Here is a 25,935-nt window from a genome sequence, read left to right on the forward strand (position 1 = left end):
TCAAAAATATTTTGATTCCATAATTGAGTAAAGTTAAAACAAAATAAAAGGTAAGGCATTACACAGTAAGAAACAAGATATATATTATTTCTTGTCCAAAGTTAAGAAAAAGACTGCTTTGATCCAGTTGTTTCGGCTCCTAATACTGCAGCCAAGGTTGTGTGTTCTATTCCCTTTGCACACTTTGTTTATAAATCTATTAAATTAAAAATAAATTAAAATAATTTTATCATCTAATTGAATAAATTAATGAATTTTAATTTATTAAAATAAGGATCAAATTGAGATAATATATAAGTAATATAGACCAATTGGGTAATTATATCAAAATATTTTAACTCTGTCAAATTGAAACATAGGTGGTCTGTAGTCAAAATGATTTTTGAACATAATTGAGTAGTCACCAGTGTAGTTTACCCAATTTTTTACAGCGCTTTTTAAATCATACTTTTGAAAATAATACCTAATAAGAAAATTTCCTTTGGAGTCGGTCCATGTTAATTAGCTAACTGAACTATGGTCTTACAAGCAAACACCATTCATCACCTATCCAGAGAACATAAAACTACGGAAATGATCTTCATGTTGATGCCAAATAATTTCATCAATGAAATAAAATTCATTTTCCAATACCATCAAATGGCAAATATCAGATATCTGCGTACCAGTTATTGCCAAGTTCAAATAACTTACAATTCATAATACATTACAGTACCTTGGCCAGAAGCAACTATCTGGTTCCTTTACGCTCTCTCCGACTCTCGATCACGACCTTGTTCCTCGTTTCAAATCAACCTTCTCCATATCAGCAACTGTTCCGAGGTAGCCGTAGAAGATCCTCTTTCTTTCTCCAGTCCTCTCATCCGCCTTCACGAGATTTGGATTTTATCATCCTCCTCCTTCCCTAAAGTCAATGGCTGTAGACGGGACCAAGCCTTGCGACCTCGGTTTTCCTTCTCAAAGTATTCGGCAAGATTGATGGCATCGTTCAGGCCTGATTGATCACCGGCAAACTTGACCACTGTAACACCCAGATGATCTCTACCATACATGGACTTGCACTTGCCACTTCCAAATCCAAGGTCTGAAAGCATGCATCAGTACAATGGAATATTTCGAAATAAGTCAACTCATTTAAACTTTCAAACTCATGATGAAATCATTTTTTACAGGGTGGTTATGTTTTTGCAAGATCTTTGGAATCATGATATATATTCCCCAAAGTCGGAAGAAAACATATTCTAACATCACTAGCACAAACTCGGTGAAAAATGCTCAGAAAAAGAAATCTCAGCGAACAAAATAAGACCGGTCAAAATGTTTTGCTCTCAAAGTGCTGCAAAAACGCTTACATTGTACAAGTGAAAACAGATAACAAAGAGGGTCGTTTATGTGGATCAATCAATAAAAACAAATAAATGAGACATCAAGAACCCACTGTAACCGGCTGGCAGGAAACAGTAGCACAACGACATGTAAACATCCAGGGAAGAAACTATATGGCTAATTTGGCTATATGTTTAAAGCTACAACATGAAACCCACGAGGAAAACAGTTCTGAAAAAGATGGAGGGTAACAAAATTATCCATAATGCCAAGTACGATGAGCACAATCAAATGACAAACATACAGCATCCCAAACTTCGAACTTCAAGGTGATCAGAAAGCAAATCATAATATAAAAACGTAACTGAGCAGAGGAAAAATAACTTTGCGGATCACAACAAACAAGTTTAAAGTAACTAAAGAATAGTTACCGAGTATAAAGACCAGCAGAATAAGAATGCATCGTGTACTGGAAAAGGATCCTCGTCACTACTTAAAACAAAAATCAACCACTTTATCCTAGGGTGGCACTTTCAGTACTTATATGGTTTTTTATATTTCATGAGGAATTAGTCACCTTAGAATAAACAGGTGGACATATCCACTAATTTGGAGCAGATCCTCTCCCACCAAGGGAAAAGATCACTCCATATATAGTTGACCATGTTAATTTTTTCTATTTATTTGGAGGGTAATATGCCTTGATGTCTGATTATGTTTCAGGCAAGGGAGTCAGACATGAGTACATCAAGAGAAATTGAGAGTCGCAGCAACATAGGTCGTTACACAATTATTAGCAATAAAAAGAAGTACAATATCCTCCTTGCCACAACAAAAAATTCTGAACGACATCATTGCAGGATGCTACTCGATGACACTCCAAAAATTCAATCAATACCTAATTTGAGAATAGTAATTCGGAGAAATAAGCAAGCTTCATGAAGAAATCATGAGCATTAAGTATTTCAACATGTTCTCCCACATTTTCATTTAGTAAAATAAATGGATGTCAACTGAAGCAGTCTGAGGAATCTTAAAAACTAGAAAAGCTAAAACACTGTCTACTGCTCATCTTCTTCAAGTATTTTCTCCAGAACTATGCTGCTGCGACTCTTAAATTTTATGCCCCTTAGCATCATCATATTCATTGTTTCCAGCAACTTAAATAATAACAACAATAATAATAACATATCACAAACCTAAAATAAATGGATGTCAACTGAAGCAGTCTGAGGAATCTTAAAAACTATAAAAGCTAAACACTGTCTACTGCTCATCTTCTTTAATTATTTTCTCCAAAACTATGTTGCTGCGATTATGCCCCTTAGCATCATCATATTCATTGTTTCCAGTATGTTAAATAATAACATATCACAACCTAAACCATCATTTTAACCGTCACTAACTGTAAACTGGCATAGCTGACTAACAACACAAAACTGTTGCTTAAACTTGTTCTTTAGTTGGAAGTTGACTATAATTAGCAGTTCTTGCAACAGGAAACTACAACCAATATTAGGAAAATGCAAGCATCAAGGAGCCAAAAAAAAGCTAAACTAGAGTCAACATAATCTAGATGGTATCAAGAGAACAAAATTTTGGATATGGAATTCAATATAAGCACGACAAATCTAAGGCTCTTCCGGAAATTGTTACCGAGGGCTCCAGACACAAGTATAACAGCATCTAAAGATTTCAACAAATTATATCTCCTCAACTATCATCACCTTAGAACTAGCCAAACAGGAATACCAATGGCAAAACATGTGGTTTTCTTAACCAGAAACATCAGTAACCCCAATGAAATTACATACAAATAGCAAATGTGACTGGATAGTGAGCGGGTCTGAATACACTCTATTTCAAGCAAAATTAACCTATCAGAAATAAATTAACCTATCAGAAATAACTGAATGCTGACTCCCTGGTATATACTAACCACCACAACAATTAGAAGAGTTAAAAAAAGCAAATGTGAGAGCAAAAATTACTAAGATGGGCTTTATGAATTTCAATAATGAAAAAATACCAATACAGTCAAGAGTGCAACTTTTTTGAACAAAAAAGGTGATATTCAGAATCAGTGTTCTAAGAGTGACTAAATTGTAAACCATAAACAGCAAAATGGCAGAAGGTTGACATGGAACGAAGAGAAAATTAAAAAAATATTACCAGTAAATAAGATGTTTTCATAGAACAGTGTTGATATTTAGGAACAAGTCTGTGGGACACAGAACTTAAAGCTCAAGACAAAAAGGTGCTTAAAAAAACATCATTGATATTTTCATAGGAAAATATTGGAACTGAAATGAGACTTTATGCATCTTGACTCAAAACAGTATTTTACCATCAAATATGTCTGAACTCAATAAAATATTAAAGATAATTATTTACTCGTCCATTAGTACACAGAAGCATGAATAAACAAACATAGCATCATTTTTAAATAAGCCCAAACGTCAGCATGGAGGCAAGCACAACTGAGGAGTCAATCATGTTAATCTCCTTTGCTAACTATTCCATCTTGATACCAAAAGGGAGGAAGTGAAGCTAGTTTCTTCAAACCGTATGATTTCACCAGGTTATAGGTTTCAACAGGTGTGAGGCTCAAGGATATTTTATCAAGCTAGTGCTCTGATCTGGACATTAATAAGGACCAGTTTGAGGACCATCTTCCTAATCTAATCAAACCAGTTGTTTTGATATGGATCGCAATTACAACCAATTCAGAACTACCAGATCAAACTGCCAAGTCCAGTCCAACTTTAATACTATTGGGTAAAGCATATAAAATCAAGCAACAATAGCCAAAGCTTTGATAGAAATCGACCAAAGCATCAGACAAATAATAGTAGCTTGGTTTCTCTAAAAAAGATATTAATGCAAAGGTAAACTTGGATCCATTTTAATAGATCAAATGAAGCACAACTTGTGCCGTTACTGAGTCCGTGTCAGACAGTCAGATAAACATGGTTCAGATCCGATAAACATGGTTCAGAACCCATCATGCTACCATAGAAATTAATATTAAGCAGCAGTGGTTAGAGATTGTAAGCATCAACCGAAGAGGGAGAAATGTAAAGGAACTAAGAGAAAGAGTGTCCACTAAGCAATTTAAGACCTTAAGAAGTGAAACTGAAGTTCAGGATTGGCTACATTGACCATTCAAGCAAGAAACAACGAAGAATAAGTGCAAGCATAATCAAAATATTATCCACAACCGAGGATAACTTATGTTCACATCAGACTTATTATCAAAAGGATTGAATGAAGGGGAAAATTAAAGAATCAGTACACACAAATTGTTGTCTCAATTTCCACCTAATAAAGCGCATACAAATTGAGGAATCAGCATGCACAAAATTTTGTCACAAGTTTCAGAAAATTTTCTAGTGTTAACCCCCCCAACAAAAAACCACACTCTCTCACACTCATATACCAGAAAAAAAAAACAATAATAAATAAATCTCCAAGATATACATATTGTATACTTGCTGTTTCGCTGGATAGATGGCTTCATGAGATGGAAAGAGTTCTCAAAATGGCGTTTACCCGTAAGTTTATCAAGGCCAACAGAGATCGCATAGTCGTGCAAAAAAAAATGGAATTCGACTACTCTAACAAGTGCAATTGATGACAAATTATAACTGTCTACAGAGTATGAAAACATAATTTAAAGCTTATAAGGAAAGAGAAGGAAACTAAATAGATAACAAAGATTAACTAAACTAATCACCAGCTACAGCATTTAACATCACAATAATGAAGAATATTGAACAATGGGGCACATTATACCTCTTAGTTTGCTATCCATTGCTTTGTTTCCCATACCTTCCATGCGCCCATCTTTCCCCTTTCCTGTTATAGTATTATGTACTATCACCATAGGAGTCCACATAATCAAATCCTCTTGGTTTGAGGCTGCTTCATGAGCAGCTAAGAACCGATAGGCCTTTGAATTATCAGGAGGCTTTGAGTGGTTCCATCCCATTAGCACACATAGAGCCCTATGTAAGCCTAAGTGATCCACACGCAAGTCAGGATTATCTGAGTAGTACGTGTGCATTATCAGACCATGCATATCAGAGAAGTCTTTAGAGGACCTGTAATTTTTCACATCAAGTGCATTGAAGAATAAAATTCAGGTCTTCCTTTGAGATATCACTAGAATCAGCCTACAAGATTGAACTAGGGAAATGAACCAAAAAAAAAATCAGCAGTTCGAGAATAAGTTGAACAAATAAAAGGAATAAAGTATTGCGCATGGCATAGGGCCAATATATTGTACTATCACCCAAGTAGACCGCAAGCATCAAATAAAATCTTGCGCAAAAGGCAAATTTGAACATTGGATTGCAATCAAACTATTCCATATGATAGCATATCCATAGAACCAAATCCTCTTCACTATATCATTGGAAACAAGGGTATAGTCATCACCCAAAAAGATATTGTAACCAGGTTTTGAGAAGAGATGGGGAGATAAAAGGGACTGTGTTTAGATGAAAATGCACCTCACAAGTCAGCAGAACTAAAGTATAAGGTTCAAAAGCCGTACATTTAACACACTCACAAATTGTGATTCACAATAACAAACATTATATAGATTTTGACGAATATATAGCTACAACAGGATGTCAGATCATAACATCAGCACAGACAATAGACTAGACCAGAAAATGTGAATCAAGACCATGAGAAGTGTTGCATAGAAGAGAAGATCAGAAATAAAGCATATGAGATAAGTACTCAGTTCTTCAGATATGAACCAGATATACCTCTTTATGCCAATACTTTTGCACTCCAATATGCGGTAAGAAAACAATAATGAGGTTTCGAATTCTAGTGCCATAAGGAATACAAACAGAAGGATGACCCAAAGTTTAGAGAATGACAGCAACCAAAAGAAAGCCCCGCATGGTCTATGCATGCCAGCATGTGGACATCATGCTTAGCGGAAAAACAAATAACAACAAAAAGTGGAGGTAAGCTTACAGATAAACAAATGACAATCACCCCAAGGGCCAATTCACAGAAAAGCAGTCAACTCAAAAGAAAAAATAAAAGTATATAGCTATCAAATTGTTTCATACAAGGTAATGCAAAAAACAGAGTAAAAGACTAACTAGTAATTACACTAACTTCCACTAGCAGCCTTCAACTTCATTCTTACTAATAATTTAGCTTATCAACCACCAAAAGAATGGCTATTAAAAATTACCACAATCAGACCAACCCATCCATCTCATGCAGATGAGAAAGAAGTTACAAACCAGAACGTATTAGTACCAACCAGCATAAAATATTGGCCATATACTACTAACAAGTAACAACTAAGTCCTATCAAAAAAAAAAAAAAGTAACAACTAAGCCAAAAAGACTGACATCTATCATGAATATCCAGATCAAAGTCTCCAGTATCTAAGGTAATTATATCATGTTGCTATAAAAGAGAAGGTAGTTCTAAAATGCAGAAGGTACATAATTGTAATGCAGGGACTTTAAAAGGGATATCAACTATGGAAATGCCTATGGACATGCTTACTATTCAGCAGTGGTGATAGGTGAAACTGAAAATGGTCACACACTTTAAAACTGATGTCAATCCAAATTAAATTATAATAGTTTATTGCTAAAAATTAAAAGGAATCTAATATTAAACCCATCAGTAAAACAACATAGACAAATATGAATATATAAGCATAGAGGACATACAGATCATCAACAGAAAAAGAGCGTTATAATAAATCTAAACAGCAATATTATCTCTGATTACTTTCCATTGCATGGATAAATAAACTAATATACTTATGTACGGCTTCAAACACTGTTGTATTGAAGTGCATAGAGAAAAATATCTGTACGACCTACCTTTCTTTTATATATGATGAACATAGATTGACTGAGTTTGATAAAACCCCATGATACAAAAAAACCACAAGCAAGACACATGGGAACACTTCTCTGAACGGGTTAGTAAAAGGAAGAAGCTTATAGCAAACCAAGATTAACTATGCCACATATAAAGCAAACCAGCAGAACGATTATAGAAAATCTAAGATTTAGATTCATGCTAAATGGACCAAATAGCAGACTTTAACCTAAAACCTAGGAATGCCATATGGTTGAGCTTGTCGAGAAAAACATTAATAAAGAGAAGACAACTCTGCATCAGCATTGCACTACCTCAACCAAATTTCAAAATTGTTGTATGTACTGTAAATACGCCATCTATTTTTCGGAACTTATTTTTGAAACAGCAGCTAATCATTATTAGTAATAGTTTATGCTATAACACATCTATTGGACCCCCAAAAAAGCATTTTATTGACACAAGGACACAATCCAAAAGAGTAGCGGTTGACAAGCATTCATAATTCTAGAAAGAAATTGGCAACAACATCAAACAGTGACACCAAAAACAATCTCAGTGCCATGTGCCCAAGTAAATTGCAATACAAATGGACTGAACACAATTCAAGACATATGTACCCTTAAGTCAATATCACCTATACAATGCAACATTCTAGCTTTAAATATTAATAGCAGCACAAGAAGTAATCTAACCTAACTACTTGCGTCACACACATATGTAAGAACTAAAACACCTAGTAAAGCGCTGTTCTGATTTTAAATCATAGTATGGAACTCAAAAATACAAAATAACATCAAAAAGTTAATTCCAATTCAGAATCAACCTAAATTGGCATTAAACTTGCCACAAGCCAAGCATTGAAGCCGCCCTTGTTTCCCATCCTCCAAGTAATTCTTTTTCTGTGCAGCATTCTCAAACGGCCTTTACAAAGTGCAAAAATGCCTTCTTTAGAGCGCTTTGATCAACCTCCAAATGCTTATATTAAACCCCAAATTACTGTTTTGAAGCCCCCCACCACTCTCATATACTTGGCCGCCCTCATTTCCTCATGCGGCTACTCGTTCCTGCTAGGAGGTCTGGCCCTCCAGAACCCAAAGTGTAGACTTTTGCATTGGTAAGTCCGAACCTTTGCATCGCAGGTTCCTCCTTTCTCTCCTCTCTGAGATCTTTTCCTTCTTCTCCGTACTTTCGCTTTAAACGGGCCGACCTCACCGGGCGAATTCAATAATCACGATTATTGCGGAAGCCATCATTGGGCTACGAAGTCGCGAGGTCCGACTATGGGTCGGGTCGGAAAGTCCTGATAATCGGGCGGGAGTGCAAAGTAGGAGCGTACGCTGCCATCGTAAAGGACGATCGTCCGACGCTCCAGCATGTGGAATCCGTACGACGGTGGAGGTGGAGGGCCAAGGGCGGCAGGATCGGGGAAGGGAAAGGGAGGATGAGGCTGATTTCGGTCGGACTGTGACTTGTTTCGAGCGGCGGAGCTTGGAGATGAGCCATTCTTGGTGGAAGGGCTGGGCTTGGTGGAGGATTTAGGGCCGCGGTTGTGGAGGAAGGGTTTTTATGGTGGTGGTGGAGGATGATTCCCAGCGGGATTTGCGGTAGTTGTTGGACGACAAGACTGTTGTTTTGGCGGATTCGGACCGGCCATCATCGGAATATAGTTGGATTTTAAGGTTTTTGGACGCATTTAGGAAACAGGGGATGGAACTTTATACGGTTGTAAGTTGACTCCATGGTTGTTTGAACCGGACCGTCGGTCGGATCAGTTGAAGCGAAAAAAAAATCGCTTTCGAGCCATGGAACGGAAAAATCCCGGGGGGGGGGGGAACTGGTTGGACCAAACCCACAAAAAAAAAAAAAGCAATATCCATATCCGGTATAATTAAATAAAAAATCTAAGTTTATTTAAAAAATTATAGTTAAACAACATCATCAATCATTTAATCTAATGAGATGTGATATTAAATTTTAATCCAAAAGTTTGAATCTTTGCAATTGCAAATGAGAAAAAAAAATTGAATTGAGAGGTTTATCTCCGTATTGAGTTTTTACAAAAACTTGATCTTTAATTAATCCATCAATAGATTAAATATTAATAGTTAATTTAAAAAAAAATTAAAAATGAAAATGAAAACAAAGCTTACTAAGATACTAACTCACGCTATTTTTTTTTATAGAAACCACTAATTTTATTAAAATAAAAAATATTCAAATCAAAGAAGATTATAACTACGATCGTAAACTAGACATATATAAAGATATTTTCCTAAACATGAGAAAACTAAACACTTTAAGATCACAAAGACCAAAACAAGAAATGTTAAAAACCTAACCAAATAAAATCGAATAAAATGAAGATACGAACAAATCTGACTACATTCGTAAACGAACCATCAAAGGTATAAAACATTGAAATGCCATCGACAAAATCACAAATTAGAATTGAGCGACGTGAAAAACTATTCACTATGCAAATCGTGTATCCAAATCTAATTCGATGGTCCAAAGCAAGGAGATCATCATGATAACAAAATAAAACGATATCTTGATCAGTCTAGCGATGTCAACTTCAACCCTGAAAAATAAAAAAAATAACGACCAAACGATCGAAAATATGCATAAGGTATAAGAAGACGTACTATAAGAATAATTATTAAAAAAAATAAGATAAAGTATAATAAAGCAAAGGAAAAACAATGAATACGGACAGTCGGCGATTAGAATCTTGCAACTGATGACCCTTGTTGCCACAATGGAAACAACCTCTATTAGTACACCAACACTCGCCCAATGACTCTTACCACAAAACGAACAAAGTGGAAGCTGCTGCCAACCTCCAAACGATCCAACAACTCTATCAAACTAACCCTGAAAATCACACTGATCCAATCCTCACCCCTCTTAGCCGAATAACTTGAAAACTAGCGTCACCCGGACCTCTTTCCAGAGAATTCCTTGACTGATCCACCTAAAGTACTCACGACATCCCTCGCCTGATCTACCAGAACGTCGAACACTCTGAAGACTAGGCAACAAAGTAGGCATGAATTTATTTCCTTGACCATCTTTAAACCTCTTGTACCTCACAAGCTCAGTCGGCACAATCTCTCGGGCATAATCACTCAAACAAACAAACTCAATCGTACTCAGATACCAAAGAATTACCCTAAACCAAGTCGAGAATGTTTTTTCCTCGCATCTATGTATTGTGTACCTAAAAACTTGGGCCTAAACACCTCTAGGAAGTACGACCACAGTCTATCCTAGTAGCACTCCTTGAGTCGTAACCCACCACGATGAGCGTCACCCAAGTAAGGATATATACAACCCAGACTCTCAGTATCGGTACAACCCATCTGATCTAAATAAAGATCTAACACCCTCCCCTACCAATGTTAAATCGGTACAACGAACACCACTAAACTCTCTAACTCTTAAGCCCTCAAACGCTCTAGAGGTAATCCTCTAACTACTGGTACCTGCATATGAGTGGGCACTTCAACTGAAATAGCCGACGTAAAGCACCCAAAAGCGCCTCAACCAACACATTCAGGAGGATTCGGTTGTGGAACTACTGGCGAGGTCTATTAGTACCACTTCCCAACCTCGGTCGTATTTGCCTGATAGCAAGAAAACTTGAACCTGAAGCTCCCAACATAACATGACGTTGCGATGCCATCGCTCTAACTACACATACAAACCAACATCAGAGTGAGAAACACACTTGTGATCAGGCAAGACCTGCAAAACATTTCCAAACTAAGTGGCGATATGGTTCTCGTTTCCTACCCCGACCTAAAATAGCATACACATCATTAATCAACACAAAAATTGCCTAACTTGGCTCTGATACCAACAAATTTAATGCCCCATACCCAGTCTAAGAGTCCGAGCTGGATACCTGAGCATACATTAGAATCCAATCGTGTTGGAAGGATCAGGATCCATAATACGCACATTTTACGGAAGCAACAAATTAAAATCTTTTAATATTCATCACACGCAATGTTCAATGTAACTAACATGCAATTGAATCTCAATTAAATATGCAAACATTATATTTAAACGTTTAAGGGTATTTTAGTCATTTTACACCATATAATAAATCAACAAGTCAAATCATCCAATTAAGGTTACCACATGTTAAACATTGTCATAAGAAAGCAACACGCAAAAATTTCATATCAATCAGACATCAGACAATCACTCAATTGATCATACAATATTAGGGACTTAAAGATAAATATGTAAAACTTATGTACCAACAAGTGACATACAATTGAAGGTTCCATTATGTAATTAAGTGTGTTTAAGAAGTGATCACTCAAACCTCATCGAATTTTCAATTTAAGAGTTTAAATGATTAAACAAATTAATTTATGAGTTAAATTGAACTCACATAATCATTCAAGGGTCTAATTAGAATTTAAGAATACTTCAGACATTTAATTAATGCAATTTCACATCTTTTCATCGAGCAAAACAACAAAGGGACCGATCATTTCTTGAAATGGATCAATCTTTTTTCACGGGGGATCGATCATTTTTAAAATAGATCGATTTTTGCAAACAGAAACTTTGAGATCAATCTTTTTTTTTTTGAAAAACTGTATATTTATCAAGAACATATTTGGTTAACTGATCACCCACATAAAAGTAATCATGGACTAGGAACATGCTTGGACACAATTAACCACTTCATACATGTCAAAACAAAGGTATAACATGTTTTAAACATAAGTCAACACATTAATCAAGGATTTGACATCAAAAATCATCAAATGCATAAAAGTTCATTTCAAGCATAAGTCACCTAATCATTTTTGGCATTTAAGGTCGTTTCTTGCAATCTAAGAGTCTAACACGTTTAGTTTACCAAGTTATACTTAACTAAACACTCCAAACACTTCTTTAAGGACTAAAATAATATTTGAGTAATCTCATGCTTCAAGCAACAAGTTCATACTTATAAATCCAAATTCAACAAATCAAACCAACATCAAATCCCAAACATAAATCCACTTATTACAAACCAAAATCGAGCATCATAAGTACACCAATGTGAATAATAGATCTAAGTCCCAAACGTCCCCAAATTACTACACATAAAAACCACATATGTATAACTTTAAGCCTTAGCCTTGCTTGATCACACTGATGCCAAGCTCCTCGCCTCCAAACTTGATTCTAATCCTCTAAAAAATGTTAACAAACAGTGTGAGCTCATAAAGCCTAATGAACGATTATCATTCAAAACAATGCACATAACCAAGATAAAGATCAATCATATATGTTCATATGTAACTTGTTCTTTACTCTACACATATAATTCAACATCTAATGCTTGAATGATTAGCTAATGTTTTCCAAATCACTTGATTTCCATATTAAACAAACAACAACGGCCATATAGTTCAAAAGGAATCACAAGAACACATGCACAATTACCTTCCTTGGCAAATCACACAATCAAGCACATTTTTTTTCATTTTAAGATGAACGACTTTTGTTCGAAACACAACTCACTCATTGGATAAACAGACTCCATACAACTCCCATTTTGCTTATAGACTCACATATATCCAAAACCACAAATTACGGAGCAAGCTCAACGCCCAACCTTACCTTGTATCTTCTTGGAGTAAAGCTCAATGTACCATCCGACACACTAATACAAAACACATAGAGTACTCTTTCCTAGGCATGCATTTCATATCCAAAGGTCTTATTAAGAACAATAGCCAATTAATCTAATTCACCAAGAGCAGTTGTCAATGATGCATAGTTTCACATATTGATTCAAATACATTTTAAAACACACTTACGGATGGTTGTCATGATCAACCCACATATTTGGACAGTGAGAAAGTTCAGCTCATCCAATTACATTCATAATATTTATAAATTTTCACAAACCGTTTCCAAATCATATGCATCATTTGCAACACATCACATTCTAATTCACATTCTTATTTCCTACACAAATGACATCATATGTAAATCAACATAATTCATATTCCATAATAATAATTAACCAAATAACATAATATATCGGAATTACAAATGCAACACGACATAAACCTCAACCTTGAATCATGTTCATCTCTTAGAATGAGAGCCACTCACCTTGCTATCCGGAAACTGAAAACGCTTCCAAAACACTACCTCAATGTTCTCCAAACTCAAAGCACCAAGTTTCTCAAGTAACACCACAATAAGAACCTTGCAAACTAAATTAACACATCAAAATCTAATATGAAACAAAGCAGAATCCTTTGTTTCTAAAACAAAGAGCAAACATCGAAAACACCGAAAACCTTACCGAAACGTCACTCCAAAAGCTCCAAATCAAAACGAACGAATCTCCATACTAAAAGTTGATAAACAACAACTATAATAAACATCTAACTCAGCTAGAATCACACAAATTAACGTCTACAAACCTAAATTCCCAGATTCGTAGAAATACCAAAAATCGACATTGTTTTCAAGAAATAAATATCCAAATCATTTGCAACCGAAAAACTGATTTAATATGATTATAATCACTACAAAAACAACTTAATTTCATTAAGAAAACCTAAAAACCAATTCAAGAAATCATCACATTAATTAGCTCCGAAAATCAATTAAAATCTTAGAAATCCTTTCAATTAAATCAACAATTTAATAAAATCATTAACACTTAGTCACTTGCCCTCGAAGCTTGAAAGAAAACCAAGGAAAAGATCCTTACCTTGCTGAAAAATAGATTGAAATTGAGATCATCAATGGAATTTCATTATGATCAAGCTTTAAAAACAAGAAGATAAGAGAAACTTGAAAATTAAAATCAAATTTGAGATGATTGAATTTAGAAATCAAGAAGAAAAAGAGAAATAATCGATCAGCTTGTTTGGGAGAAAACGAGTGAAAATTGAGGAAGTTAGGTGAAGTTACTAAAATGTAAATTAAGAAGGAAACGAAAAGAACGTGAATAAAAACAAACAAATATAATTTAGATTAAAATGAATATAGATGTAAAATGGGAAATTAAAACATTTTAATTTAGAAGGAAAAACTCTAAACATAGTCCTTGGTGTAATTGCTTCATAGACTTTGGACATTGTGAAAATTTACAAAATGATCACCAAAATAATATTTTCCAATTCTTTCAATTCAGTCACCAAATCATTTAATCAAACTTCCATAATTAATAATTAATCATATAAAATCACTTAAAACCTTTCCAAAATATTTTAAAAACCAAAATATGAATTATAGAAAATTTTCTTCCTTTTTTTATCGGAAATCAGGAAATCGACCCGAAATCTGGAAATCGACCCTAACTACCAGACCCGTCTTTAGAACGTTACACTTACACATTTAAATAGATATGTTCATATAAACTACATTTTTTATAAAATAGAAACTTGCAGCAAAATTAAGGGATAAGGTACCTCCTGCGTAATATCTGTAATAATTCGACTAGGGGTTCAAGGAAAAGATGCTCTCTAACCGATGAGCAGCGAGACAAAATAACCAAGGAATCTGGAACTTGTTAGAGTATGCCCAAAAATCAATCATATGATGATTATATTAACATTTTCTTTACTGTGTTTATTGAATAAAGGCATTACGTTATTTCTTTTATTATATTTATGTGCATTAAATAAACTAAAAGATAATAATGTCCATAATATGATTATTATTAAAGATCCTTAGTCAAGTATACTATGGGCATGTACAATAATAATATGCTTTAGACTAACATGTTACTGATTGACGGCAACGAGTTGTCATTTACATAGAGATGTCAGAATTGATGCATGAATATGTGTTAGAGAAAAATGTATTGGATTAACCGCTATGAGCATATGTCTTGCATTATTATGTGACGACCACGATACTGCTCATGGTGACAACTATATGTATGATCCTTAGACTTGAGATATTTTATCTCAACATATTGTTGTATGTTTTATACAATTAAACGTACTCCGTAAATGGTTGCACTATAAAAAAGCCATTGAACATATCTCGATATATATAATGGGGCGTGAATTATTGAGATAGAATTTATCCTTCCTACATAATAGGAAATATCACAAGCCACTTGATTGAGTGAGAAAAGAAATGCATGGACATGCTCGAATTAGTTGATATGAGATATCACAAATTATTCATTAATTATAGTCTACTCTAGATATCAAGAAATAATATATGGGCTATACGAGTGTTAGTTATTAATATTAGAATTATGCTAATTATTACTACTAACGTTACATGAGCATACAGGGTCACACCCAATGGTTAAAAAGAGCAATTTATAAATGTTTTACTTATGTACAATTTTATTGACATGAATAAAATGTATACTCAATATATATATTATATATATATATATATATATATGTGTGTGTGTGTGAGAGATATATGCACGTGTAATTTTAATTGCACATTAAAATACCAAAATTAACTAAGAATATAATTAGGGTAATTATATTCCTTATTAAATTTGGATTAAACAATAGTAGGGCGACACATATAAAAGGGATATGTTAGTCTAGCAGCCGTTTACCCTTTTTTGAAATTCTGAAATTGCTCTCAAACTTTTTTTCAACGGATAAAATGTGTACAGGCCAACACGATTTTCGTGGAGGCTAGGATTCAATCGTTCGCGAGATTGTGAGTCATTGTTGTATTACTTCTGTTCAGGAACCCAAGGTGAGAAATCGTATCTCTTCTCTCGATTTCATCTTTTATCGTACATGGATCTCGGTGAGACCGTCGGGCTTGTTTTGTGCGCCATGAGGTGCGCCGATGGTCCAACACAACTAAGTTAATTTCTCTTCAAACAAGCTGAAATTTAATCTTCCATTCTCGATCTATCATTAGTCGAATAGCCTCCACAAGTGTCTTTCTTTGAAATGGATTCGGATGTTCTCTAAAGCACGTAAGGATTCCAAGAAATCTGTCTCAATTTCACATGATGATAACCAAGTAACCAAGAGTGAGTCAAGGCATCATGAATCACCCAAAGCCCCGATTGTAATTCGGGCAATCACTAAGCTTCTAGAAAAAAACAAATAGTCATTCCCCTTTATCATTACGAATAATGCCCCTCACAGCTGTCGTGCTTGAAATGAACGGTTCCCTGCATTCACTTTAACTCATCCTTCAAGGTCACTGCCATGAAGCATGGTTTATGTTGCAAATTAATAGTTTCTCGGCGATGTTGCCTCCCTAAAATAATCTCCTCTACATATTCTGCTTTTCACAAGGATATTATCACGCTCAATAAAATTACTATCGAAAACTTCAAATTCCATAGCTTCCAAAGATTCCAACAAGTGATAGGAAAGAAAAGGTTCCAGTGATCAATGTTGATACTTGACTTCCACACTATGCAAATTATCCCATATCCAGCATTAAACAGTTTTGTCATGAAGGTGCCTATGTTCTCCCGATGAATCAAGTTAACCCACAAGTTGTGAGCACTAGTACAGTGGCGAAGAATATGATCCACGTCCTCATCTCCTTTCTTACAAATACTAAAAATACTTTCAGTGGCTATGTGACGATGAACTCTCTTTGTTCATAAGCAGTTTATTATCTATGAGCAAACCAAAGAAACACTCTAATCCGTTGTGGTACATCGAGCTTCGAAATAGTCTTCAAAGGACCACCAATTGGCACCTACTCCACAACAGTAGAGAGCGATATGTGAGTAGTAGTAAATATTTTCCTCTCTTCTCATTGCCAACCCAAAACACACTACAAGAAAATATACCTTTAATGACACACGAACGACGACACGCTAATTTATGACTTGCAAAACATGTGTGTCATAAAAAAATATATTTTTTAAAATCTGAACGATAATGATTACAATAATGTGTGTCATATTAATAGTCAAATCCAAAAAATTTGCAAAAACACGGAGTACACTTTTTAATTGCGTGTCATCTTTAGGAGTCGTATTCTAATTTCCCATTACTTTCATCCTTTCCTGCTTCTCCCGCCTAATGTTTTTCACTCCTTCATTCTCTCCTTTTCTCTACTGCTTTCATCCCGATTATCTTCTTTGTTAGGTCCGAGTTTAAATCCCAGCCTCTGCCACCCATTTCCGCCTCGATGAACTCGACGATCTCCGTCTCTTCCATCGCGCCACCGTCTCCCTCCGCCTCGTCAACCTCTCCTCCTCCTTCTCCCTAAAATCTCTTTCCTTTTCTTGACCAAACACCAACTCCATTTCCTCCCTTTGGAACCGTTTCTTTGGACACGCTAAAACTTCTCTTTTCAACTAGTACGTCCATGCCGACCCCATAGTCAACGTGACCCGAGTGAAAACGGTCTCTTCGTTTTCAAATATTGGCAGCCGGTGTGTTTGTGTTCCCGACGATTTAAAAGGTGCTCGCGATTGTTAACTTGCACATATTTTCAATTATACCCAATGGTTTCTTTTCCTATTAGCCGAAAAGCTCTCATTTATTTTTTAGAGGTCAACTTCTTGTTTTCGATTAATAATCGGGTTTCTTTGGCGCGCGATTCTTAATTTTTAATATTTTAGCCTCGAGGATGTGGATTTAGAAGCTGGGTTGTGAACTGTTGCTTGCACTTTTTATTTTAGGGTTTGCTAATCGATGTATCTAGTTTCTGATTTTTCATTTCTGTGTTTGGAGTGACGATCTATTGTTTGGCTTGTTCAGTTCAGGCTTTTTCCCTTCTTCGGGTTAGGGTTTCGATTTTGTGGATAGTTTGGTTAGAAAGTTTATGAGCTCGAATTCATTTGACAAGTGTGTGTGACTTTGAGTTCATTAAGTTTGACTTCACACTTTTGTCCCTAGTTCTGTGTTCTTAGTTCTTTAGAATGTATTTGATGCAACTGAGTAATTGTTATGTGAAATTTGCAGTTTTGTGTAAAGATTTTGAAGTTTTCATATGGTCTTTCACTCCTTGCAATGTCAATAATGACTTTGAATTTGCATTTAACTAAGTTCTTCTCGTTGAGTCCGTAGTTGCTCAGAAAATGTTGCAAACTGTAAAGAGTTTCAACGTTGGACATGAATTGTTTAATTATTCAACTGGGTAGGGATTGTCATTTCTTATTAAATTGTATTATTTCGTGAAAGATTATTTTCATTGTCTCGAAGTTCTTTTGAGCAGTAACTTTTGTGTCTGCTTCCCTTTATATTTCTCTATCAATTGTGTGTTCTGATTTATCTCAGAAGGACTAAAATTTTGGCATTTGGCTGATGACTATCCAGGTTCTCAGCAAAGATTGTGAAGCTGCTTTGCATTCCTAATCTTTTTACCAAGTTTTTAAAGAGGGAGTTATATGCCTTGGATTTTAAAGTGACGAGGATGACATGTTTTAGGAACTATTCAAATGAAACAGTCTCACATGGTGTCTTGGAAGAGAAAAGGCATGGGCAAAACATTGGTCGGGTTCTGAGATCAGCAGAGAATGAGGACATAGATGGGACTGCTAGTGAAAGAGAATTTGGTATTAACATGGATGCACAATATCAAAGTGACGTGGCTGACATTTCAAATTCTGAGCAGAGTAGGTTGCATCATGATATAGTTACTGATAATGGGGCTGGTATTTTAAATTCCAATTTTCAGCCAGCAGGAAAAAGAACATCACCCGAGAATTGGGGTTCAAATTTTTGGAAGGACTGTCGGCCTATGGATCGCCATAGTGGATCTGATTCTGGTTTGGAGTCAAAATCAGACCATAAGAATTTGGAAGGTTCAGTGTATTATTCATCAGATGACAGGGATGATAGATTAGAATCGATGTTGATGAGGCACAAAAGATGTGGCAAGACTCAAAGGGGTCACTTTGATGTCCATCAGATGAGATGTTATCTGATGAATACTATGAACAGGATGGGGAAGAGCAAGTGATAAATGCATCATAGAGGCTTTGGCAATTCTACTGGATTAAATATTAGACCACACTCAAAGCATGTTTCTGTCGGTAACAATATGTCCAGGAGTTCAAGAGTGTTAAATTACTGTAACTACAATGATGAAGATGATGACGATAACAATGTTGATGTTGTGATGCAGATATGAGGAAGAAGATGGTAATACACCTTCCCTTCCTGTCTTCATTGTTGTCTTATTTCTTAGTACAACATTTCTTATTGAGTCACTAAGCTAATAAATCAGTGTTTTTTGATTGATCGGTTATATATAATCCTAGCCTTTAATATGCAACAGTATTTTGTTCCCTTGATTTTGAGATGCCAAGTTTTGTTGTTTTTTGCAGAAGATGATCCTTATGATGCAGATTTGAGCTGACTATGGACTTGCAAGTTTCCATGCAGGGAATAAGGTTATTAAATTAGTTTTACTTCTCAACTTCTTTGTTCTAGTTTTAATTTATGATTTTTATGTTATTCTCCTCATATTTGAAGTTTTCTAAAGGCATATTTTATCCAATCCTTTCTTGGCGTAAGGGAAGATAACCAGGAAAATATCAGAATGTGAATTATAGGACTGAAGCATGTAGATTGATGTTACATGGACTAGGGATCGAGTGCCGGCATAAGTATTTGCTCGATAAGTGTAAATTATGTTTTGACAATCTTTACTTTAACTTTTAGTTTCATGACCCTCTGTAAAAAAAGAAACTATTTTAACCACTTAAGATGGAACTTTTAATACCATGAATTTATTGTACCATGTAAGAGAACATATCCGTTACTATGCTGGGGTTAAGTGTTAGGAATTTCTTCCTCTGTAGAATAAAAAAAATAGGGTTTCACAACCTTTTTTTTGTTCTACTGGAAATGGTGATGAATACTACTGTGTAACGATATTCAATTATAGGGCTACAATTAAGATTATCCATAATAAATTATATTCTTAGTGGTCATGAAGCTTGACCCTTGATCGTTGGGTTGCTTATGCCTTATCATTTGCCTGATCTTTCTCCCCACTAATTTAGTTCTTAACAGGATAAAGATGGGATGGTGAATATTCTGAGGAAGAAGATTATAGTAATGGTGATGAAATAGATTACAGATGAAGACGATCTTATCTTAAAAAGAAACTCATGGGCAGGCAACAAATTAAAGTTGGGCGTAATAATGCAAAACCCACTAGAGAACATAAATCCTCCAGTCGAAAAGAAGAGAGAGATTGTCTTTTGATGAGGAGGATTACTCAGCTGAGGATTCTGACAGTGAAAGCGATGGGGATTTCAAGAGTATGAGACGAAAAAGTGGAAATCATCATAAAATTAATGTTCATTCTAATATGGCGACAAGCATGGGAAGACACAATGAAATTCATACTTCTAGTAGGTCAGTCAGGAAAGTATCATATGTTGAGAGTGAATAAAGTGAAGAAATTGACGAAGGCAAGAAGAAAAAGATGTGAAAGGTGAAGTATGTTGTTTTGTTATGGTCGATACCCTATATTGTTTTAGTAGGCAAGTTTATCTTTGATATTGATGTATTGCTTGTAAATTTGGATTTTGTGATGTAGATCATGCAAGTATCTATACACATTCACATATATTATTATATCGACTTAAGCATTTTAGTTGTATATTCTTCATATCCATCTTATGTGATCCTGTATAATTGTTTTGCCCAACATTATGGTTGATTATGTCCCTCTTGCTCCCTTGAGATATGATCGTAGTTCTGCAAGGAATGCCAACAATTTATCACAAGGACCGAGTAAGTGAATTTTCTCAGTAGGAATTTAGATGTCCTTTTATCATCAAAGTTTTAGTATTTTTTGTTCTGGTCGGAGTATATACCGTCTTAAAAGTCAATGTTGTTATGCTTTGTGCGTATTCATTCGATTTAGTCCCCAAATAGATAACAATGTAAGACACCGTTCGATTTAGTTTAGTGAAGTTCTTCAATGCAATTTCCTAAACAATATATCATGCTTCTGTTGCTTTTGTGCCTGATACTGCTGTTTTTATTATTGAAACTGTTAAGAACATTGAATTGAAGCTTATCCACTTTTTGTAGGCGGTTGTGATATATGTGGAGAAACATGTTAAAATTAGAGAGTAGTGAAATGGGAGAACTCATGGAAGCACAATGCTTATGGTTGGGTGGACCGGCTGATAGAACTAGATGTAAGTGAATTGAATTTTCCTTGGAATAAAAAATTGTTGGCTTTGTGTGCCAGTGAGTTTATTGGAGTTTCTATAGGTGGAGATCGGATGGGATGCATTTTGCAAGATGATTTCAGCAAAGGCATATTGAGATGGAGCTTGAAGATGTGGATGACATTGAGGAAAATGATGAGCATGATGTTGGAGAGGTATAGTCAACATGTTTTTGGTTTTTAATCTGTACCTTTGCACCTTAATATTGTTCTAAAACTCTAGTAACCAGTTTATGATGTAAAAATGATGGAGCTCATTTTGCAATTTCGTAAGCCGTAAGAGTTTGGCTGGAAACAACATTGCTGAACTCAAACTTTATGGTTGATGAAACACAACTAGAATCAGGAAGCCTCAACTCCATGGAATTGAGAATACAAAGTTGCTGAAAATCTGATAGAGTTTCAAAAAGTAGCTGTCACTTGGCTTGTTGAAACATGAGTGCATGTTTGTCCATAAATATGCTGGACCAAGGAAGGTGTTTTCAGAAGTTTAATGTGCATATAGAAATGTGTTTGTTATATATATTGCAACTAGTTTTAACTGTTACAATTATTTTCATTATTTTGTGTACACGCCCGGATGGCGAGGGCATATTAGTAGAACTTTATTATGCCGTGTATTTTGTATCGAATATGATTACATATTTTGATAACTTAATGTGAATATATTGTATGCAAATGGATTGCTTATATATAATATGCTATATATATATATATAGTATTATGAGGTATTAAATGTGATTTAGTTTGATTATTTCACTAGTAGAAAAAAACCCTTTAATGACGCGCATTGCGCGTCATCTATGGGTACAGATGACACACATTTGCCTGTCATTGAAGCCACCGACATGAATTTAAGATGACGCACAACTGCGCGTCATAAATTTATGACGCGCATTTATGACACGTATTTATGACGCTCATTGAGCGTCATTGAAGCCCCGTCATAAATGAAGACGACACACATTTGTGTGTCATAAATTTATGACACGCATTTATGACTTACATTGCGTGTCATTGAAGCACGTCATTAGAAAGATGACGCATTGTGTGTCGTGATTGTATGTTGTAAATTATATCTATATATATATATATTGTAGATTGAAATAATCAAACTAAATCACATTTAATACCCCATAATACTAAATATATATATATCATATATTAAGCAATCCATTTGCATACAATATATAACATTAAGTTATCAAAAATATTGTAATCATATGTCGATACAAAATATCACGGATAATAAGTTTTCCACATAAGATAACCATTCTTTGCGAATATCAAACATGTCGACGTTGCGGGAGATGCAACTCCTCTAGCTTCTTCTACATTTGAAGTTGCTTCTTCAGAGTTAAGAAACTTGAAACAGGCTACTAATGAGCATTGACTTCAACTGAACTAGTAGGAACATCATATGCACCAGCTGTTCCCGAAACCTTCCCAAACCCTTCCCAAAATTAGAGCTGATCACCTTTGGTTTCCACTCCTTATTTGAACCAACTGCTGATGACATATAGGAATATACTTTGTATATTAATCAAGCATCAACTATCTTCAGGTGAGAACATAAAGTAGTCCAAACATATGTAAAGAGCAAACATTTTCATTTATGGTTATCAAGTCATCACTCATCACTAAGTAATATGAAAAGAACGAAAAATCAAGTAAATTTGTGGTAAAGGTATCTTAAGCTTTAAAAGCTTTACTTTTCATTTCTCACAGTTACACTGTATTTAAGGGGATACTTCTATTATATATGTATATTCACTATCCTTCTCGGATAATGATGATTTTCATTCAAACTTGCAACAAGCGTGTACTGAATTCTATTTCGTCAGAGGAAAAGGTTATTGATATCCATTTACCAAAATTAGTTATAGATCCAATGATTATAAGGAGTAACATAATGGGTCTGAACTCTGAACATCCTTAATCAATCAAGCAAAGGATGGCATTCAACTAAACTTGTTAACTTCCTAAAAAGGCTACTTTTAAAGCCTTTTCACTTAGTTGTTGTTTAAAAGCTCATTTTAGTCATTTTAGAATCATGTAGTTGCATATAGTTGCATTTGCGGTGGTTGTGCTATTTATTTCTTAATGGTGCTGTTTGAGAGAAAGGTGCAGTTTGTCTATGGTGTGCAGGGAATAGCAAGAAAAAGGATTCTTTGGGAAAGTAATGCCGCGGAATCACACGTTGCTAAAGCAGATTGAAATGCCTTGGCATTTCTGGCGCAGAAAAAGATAAAAAGATATTTCTGCATAAGGACAGCTGGCACTGGACAGCTGTCTCTGCACGTGAAGGACTGTTGTAACCGCCTGCCAGAGCTGCCAAAGGACCACTGCCACTTGGAGGATAAGGTTCATGCAATATGTGATTCTAAGGGTATGAAGGGTATTTTGCACCAACAACCTCATCATTACTCCTAGATATTTTTAGTATATATGACACCTCATGGGAGAGAAGAAAGAAAGAGGACAGAGAGCACGCATAGAGCATAAAAAATCAATTTTTATTTTCTCTTTTCCTTTCTTCTTCCTTGGGATATTCCTCCATTGATAAAGCTCCAAGGAGTGGCAAGCTAGGCGCCGGAAGGAGCTAGCGAGCTAGGTGGTCGTGGTGGCCGAGAGGAGACTCCGGTGGCGCGTCGAAGGCTTTTCTCACTTCCCTTTTGCTGTATTTTTCTATTAATTTGTGGGTTGTTGGAACGAATATTTTCATGACTTTGTGTTGGGATATTTCGAACCCCACCATGAACTAACTTATTTGGTGGTGGTTGGTTGAACGATTGTTTAAATTTATTTTTATGGTATATTAAGTTTATTTTAGGTTCTTTATTGCTTTGCTTATGAATGCTTCACCATCTAGGCTTGTAAGAGGCATGGAAATGTCCATCTCTTAGATGAAGGTTAGGTATTCGGAAGAATCCTAAGCTAAATATATTGTAAGTATTCAGAAGAAAACGCAAGATAAGATCCTCATAAGCAATGGGTTATGGTATTTTCAAGGGGCTTTGAACGGCCTAGGAATATTAACTTAATCCCTTAGATCTCGGAAGAGACTAGGATAGGATTTCAACGACTAAAAAGGGTGTCTTTATCAATAGGGTAGGCTGTCCAACATCGTTGAGTGAGAGCAGATGCCTTGGCATCCTATTCTGTTAGGTTCTTTGAACACCTTAGGAAAGACCTGTCGAGTAAGTAAAGACAAGATAGCTTAAATATACTTGAGAAATAAGTTTAGCAACCTTAAACCAATCCTTACCATTCATTTCATTGGAAGCTTGTCACGTGAGGATTATTTTCTTCTTATTTTATTTATCTTTTTATTTACTGTTTTTACCATTTTCATTGCCTTGACATTTCACATACTCAATATTAAACATCCATCATTGCCACTGCATTTCCATTTGCTACACCATCACACAATCAATCCACATTCACTAGCATACACATTTCCATTACCGTGACATTTGTATATATCAAGACTAACTATACTTAGATAATTTAGTGTGTTGCTTTGATTAGACTTTCGTAATTTCACCCAATCCCTGTGGAGACGATACTCACTCTCATTATATTACTTGAGCGATTGTGTATACTTGCACATTATTTGCGTATATTTTAGTACTCACAACACGCGAACAAGTTTTTGGCGCCGTTGCCGGGGATTGGCAGCCTGAAGTTATTAGTTATGCCAGAGCATTTTATTTTGTTTTGCATTTTTATTTGTGTATAGTTTTACTTTATATTTTTTTTCATGTTTATTTAGTGTATGCCTAGAAGAAATTCTGAAGAGCCTTTGGAACCAATAGAACCTGAGATTGAAAGATTCTTTAGAAGAAGAAGACGTGCTCAAGGAAATATGTATCAGATTGTAAACCAAGGCATTGGTCAAGATGACGGAAATCAGAATGCCGCGGCATTAAACAATGCTGAACCTGCTATCAGGCCTCGTGTTATTCGAGATCATTTAAATCCGATGCTGGATGATCTGAATCCTGGGATTGTGGCACCCGAAATTCAAGCTGCACATTTCGAGCTGAAACCAGTCATGTTCAACATGTTGAATTCTATTTGGCAGTTTGGGGGTATGCCAACTGAAGATGCCAGGCAGCACATTCGCAATTTTCTGGAAGTTTATGATTCTTTCCGCCAAGAAGGAGTTCATGAGGATTTTCTGAAATTAAAGCTTTTTCCGTATTCATTGCGTAACCGAGCAATGGCTTGGTTGAGTGGTGTACCAGCCGGTTCGATAGAATCATGAGCCGATCTTTACAAGAGTTTCTTATTGAGGTACAACCCACCAAACAAGAATACGCAGCTAAGGAATGAAATATCATCTTTTCGCCAGGGCGACGACGAATCCATGTATGAGTGTTGGGATCGTTATAAGAGTTTGATTCGAAAGTGTTGAAATCATGGTTTTCATGATTGGACTCAAGTAGTCATGTTCTATAATGGAGTCAATGCACCCACGAGAATGTTATTGGATGCCTCGGCAAATGGGACATTGCTGGACAAATCACCTATAGAGGCGTTTGCTATCTTGGACAGAATTGCTAACAATGATTATCAATTTCCTTCCTCAAGACTTG

General features: G+C 35.4%; 1 pseudogene; it reads right to left on the bottom strand.

The window, feature by feature from the left end:
* Positions 1-585: 585 nt before the first annotated feature.
* LOC120152766 lies at positions 586-17,441 on the bottom strand (annotated as a pseudogene).
* Between the last annotated feature and the right edge of the window lie 8,494 nt (positions 17,442-25,935).

Source organism: Hibiscus syriacus, unplaced genomic scaffold (assembly GCF_006381635.1).
Source record: "Hibiscus syriacus cultivar Baekdansim isolate YM2019G1 unplaced genomic scaffold, ASM638163v2 tig00111095_pilon, whole genome shotgun sequence".
In the NCBI taxonomy this organism is placed as follows: Eukaryota; Viridiplantae; Streptophyta; class Magnoliopsida; order Malvales; family Malvaceae; genus Hibiscus; species Hibiscus syriacus.